Below are 4,629 nucleotides of genomic sequence, written 5' to 3'. Positions count from 1 at the left end.
TTATCGTTTCTTTCCCCACGTGCGATGCAACGAGGTAACCACGGGGACGTTTCCTTTGAGACCCCAACTAGAACCGGGGGAAGGGGTGGAGTTTCTATGGCCTCCCAGTGCGGGAAAGGGATGGGAAAGGTCTCTGGCGGAGTGGATGGTGGCACTGAAAGTGCAAGCTCAATGGATACCAGCCTGGGGACAGTTTTCAAAAGCCACTAAGTGACTTCGCAGCCCAAGTCCCTTTTTCAAAAGGGACTTGGGAGCCAACATCTCTCGGAAAGCTGTTAGGGCTCAGAGCACCTCCAAGAGTCTAAGTCACTTTTGAAACTTTTCCCCTGCCAAACAAAAAGCATCAGTAAATTCTAGGGCTGGGACTGCGATGCCCAACTTCCCTCGGCTTCTGTGAAAATCCCAGCTCAAATGGAAAGGTCCCTTCAGCTACCCACGGAAAAGCAAGTGACTTGCCTCCCAGGACGCTGGCTAATCTCCAATGCAAGGGCTGTCTCATCACCCTCTCTCGCCTTTCTCAGATGTGGCAGACCTGGTTCCAAGCCACAAGGGCTGCCACAAGCCTCCCATCCAGCGAGTGAGGCCCCCCGATGGACAAGGCGCATGCATCTCAGTCACCGAGATACTCTTCACGTCCCGAATGCTCTGGGAACGCTGCAGCGGCGGGCCATGAATGGATCTCTCACTATTTATATAGCTGTCCCAATGCTCTGACAACATCGCTGCACCCCTGACCACAGAGTGACTCACTACCAAGGCCTCGCCGTCTCACAGCTCTTGCCAAGGACGCCGCAAAACCCAACAGCGAGGGGCAAAGGATCAAAAATCCCTGGCCCATGTTCTAGAAGAGAGCACACTCCAGAGCCCCCATCCTGGCTGTGCGGATGGCGATGAGGCTCGGATAAGGGCCTGGATAGATCAGAACAGATGCAGGATAGCATCTGGCCCTTGGGGAAAGCTCTCAGTCTGAGCCAGAGCCAAGCTGGGGGACAGAAGAAATCCAGAGCAGAGTGGGGTCCCCTCTCAATACGCTGCCCGGAGCCCAGTGACAAGACACGGATTCCCGGAACAATGGTGACTTTCTAGAGGAGGGAGAGCAGCAGTGACTTTGGCCATACTGACCCTACAGGACATTCCTTCGCACCAGTGACACCAGAAACAGCCTCCGGTCCCTGGCCCAGCCAGTTCTTCCCAATCTTTAACTGGAGGGCTCAGCACAATGTGTATTTCAGCCCCTACGCTCCTGTTCCATCTCTAGCTGCTGCCAAACAATGCCATTGGCTGTCCGTTCATCAATTAAGAGTTAATTACTTAAGTTAATGACTCATTACAGGCACACACAGAGTTCAAATGAAATGAAATGGAGACACCAGGTCCCTGCCCGGACATGGGAGAGGCTTATCAGGAGCCATTAGCAAAAACAAAGGAAAGACCATTTCCAGGAGAGGCGCCACAGCTCAGCGGTGCCCCAGCATTCCCTCCACATGCACCAACCGGCCCCGCAGAAGGACACGCAAACAAACCGCTCCGAACTTGGGATGGCTTCGGTCACATACACATGCAAGAACACGACTGGAGGGGGCAGCTATACCAGGGAATGGCATAATTCCCCAACCCCGTTTGGGAACAATCTCGCCTCTTGGAAGCTTCCCAGAGCACTGCCGCCAAGAGCCACTCCCTGGTTACCTGGGGCTGGCACGCGTCCTACAGAACGCCAGTGTTCAGCTACGCAGACTTGCAGCGTTTATTCCCAGTTCCGGGCACGTCGTGTGGCTGGGTCCCACCGCCACAAGCCAATCCTGTATTTACTGACACTGCAGCCAGCCTGTCTCCGTAACTTCGCCTCATTTGCACCTACAGCAAAGCTTGGCTGACTTGCAAACCAGGGCCCTCAGGATACTGTTTCAGCTTCAGCACCCCACCCACAGCGTATCCGATGGCCCGGTTTTCTTTCAGCTACAGGGACTGTTACTAGACCATGAGTAACTGAGCGCCTGGCAGCTCCTCTCAGTGTCCGCTCTACGGTTTGAGTTGCTAAGAAATGCCGCGAAGCCACCTGGCTGTTGCGCCCCCCATAGCAGAAGGCTTCAACACAGGGGCTTTGAAATCGCCACGCTAAGCAGCAATACCAAGAATCAAAGACATTCGTTTCCTCCCCCCAAGCTCAATAGGCAACGATCCTATTCTTCCTGCAGCGTCTCTTAACTGTAGGGAACCGAGCGACTAGTCCTGATCCCCTTTGCTTCGTTAATCAGTATTTTAAGGAGGGGGGGCGTACAGACCATTTGCGCTGTAGGTAAACAGAGGAAAGTACTCAGGCTGTCTACCCTCCATCTTTTCAGTTACGGGTTTGACACCAACATTTCCACTCCCTTCCCGCAGATACTTGGGGAAATTGCTCCCACTAGTGATAGGAAAGGTGGTTTTCAGAGTTGCAGAGCGATGCTCAGTGGCTAAATGAAGCTCTGGGCAGCAAACGTGTAACCAGAAGAGTCACAACTGGGCTGGAGCAGCCCCCAAACAATGCACCGAGTGCACCTGGATCACTCTGTGGTCTGCTGGCAGCAAACGCAGTCCTCTTAACCGTCTCCTCTTCTACTGAGCACGAGGCACCACAAGAACAACATGCTAAGGGGGAGGCAGAAGCCGAGCGGAACGGACAATAGCAGTGCGGGAGCTGGGTTAAATTCTCACAGGAAGTGCACACACGCCATGTGCCATACACAATCACCGCCACGGGCCCTGCTACCGCTCACTGCAGAGGAAAACAGGAGAGTTATGTTCTTCCAGACAGGAGGTCGGGCCGCAAGCAGCTCGACGGAAACAGATTCCCTCTTTTTGCAGCCACCGTTGATGTTAACTGCACATCCCCGAACTGGTTTGCTAACTAGAACATTGTCTCCCGCCCCCCCACCCCACGCCCTCCATTCTGCAACCAGATCCGCACACGAGCAGGGGTGGATTGGACTGCAGGATTGGGGCCCCAGAGAGTGACAAGAGGAAGCAGACTTAAGCGGCCTAGGAGAATTACAGCAGATCTGACCAGCGTCAAGAGAAGTTATTTATTTATTTTAAAAACGAGCCTCCAATCTGACCCCAGATCCAGAGCAGAACACACCCGCCTGGGTAGCGAATATCCTGCACACAGACGGACGCTCCCAAAGGGGAAAACAGACTCTCTGATCTCAGGAAGTAACAACCTGCAATTCCAAACCACTCAGCCCCATGCCTGCTTGTTTTGTGGGGGTGCGGAGAGGGAGCGGGAACATTTTCTGGACTTTCTTTGGTTCCCGTTCCCTTTCCTCTCCCCTAATGGCCTGGGAAAAATAAAAAGGGCTTTATAGGGCCTTGAATATACTAGAGCCAGCAGACTTCTACCCCGTCAGGCAGAACAGCTAACAGGAAACTGTTTCCTGGCGCCAAGGGGCTGCCCCACAGATCAGATCCGCCCCCTGCTGAATCAGGGTCGTGCCCAGACAAAGGCAGTTGCCTAGGGGGTGAGGGGGGTGGTAACGAGGAGGGTACATTTCCTTAGGGAGCCCCAGTCAGCCAAGAGGCGGAAGGACGGGTGCTCACGGGCAGCTAGGGGATCACCTAGTCTGGCCTCCTGCACGGCACAGGCAGCTGCCTGCGGCCCCCCACCCACGTGCCCCCCACGTTCTGACCGGATGCGGGGCTCGCCTTCACTTCCTGTCCTAAACAGCTGCGTGCACGGGGGAGGGAGAAAGACAAAGCAGGCTGGTGCCATACAGGGATGGGGTCTGATCCACCCTTATAGGCTCTGGGGCTCCCGGCAGGACGGGGGCCCAGAGCACAGGACGGGGTGGGGGGGGGAAGAGGACCCGATAAAATAACTCCCGAGACCCCCTGAAATAGCCCAGGGGGACGTGCCACCCCTCGGGCCCAACGGTGGGGCCCCATTCGGGGGAGGCACATGCTTCCCTCCCCGTCTCCACCCCCCAGGCCAGGGCTCAGCCCCTGGGGGCGCACACACCTGCCCCCCAAACCGGGGTCTGCCGGCCACAGGGGGCAAAGCTCAGCAGGGCTCCCCCCACGCACTAGCCCAAGGGGGCCCGGCCCCCCCATATCCCCCACCAGACCAGAGCCCCCCAGCGCCGGGCTGCAGGGGGCACTGCCCCGTCCAGGGGGAGCGGACCTTAATGTGGGTCCGTGCGGCCGGGGCCAGACCCCGACTCCAATGGGGGGGAACCTGACCGGGGGGGCCGCGCGGGGGACGATGGGACCGGACGGGGGGAGCTCGGACCGGACGGGGGCGCGGGCCGGGGCGGGGGGGGCGGGCCGGGGGGGGCAGAGGGGGACCGGACGGGGGGGCAAACCGGACGGGGGGCTCGGACCGGACGGGGGGCTCGGACCGGACCGGCGGGGACCGGACGGGGGGCAGACCGGACCGGACGGGGGGCAGACCGGACCGGCGGGGACCGGACGGGGGCTCGGACCGGACGCGGGCCGGTACTCACCGCCTGCGCAGCTCGGCGGGGAGCGGGGCGGGGGGCAGCGGGGCGGCCCGGGCCGGCATCGGGGGCGGCGGGCGGGAGCCAGGGGCCGGGAGACGATTTCGCGCGGAAACCAGGCACGGGGGGGAGGGGGGAGAGGGCGGGACAAACCATC

The sequence above is a fragment of the Terrapene carolina genome, unplaced genomic scaffold, assembly GCF_002925995.2.
Source record: "Terrapene carolina triunguis isolate 2854851 unplaced genomic scaffold, T_m_triunguis-2.0 Scaffold833, whole genome shotgun sequence".
In the NCBI taxonomy this organism is placed as follows: Eukaryota; Metazoa; Chordata; order Testudines; family Emydidae; genus Terrapene; species Terrapene triunguis.
Note: the sequence above shows the minus strand (reverse complement) of the source record.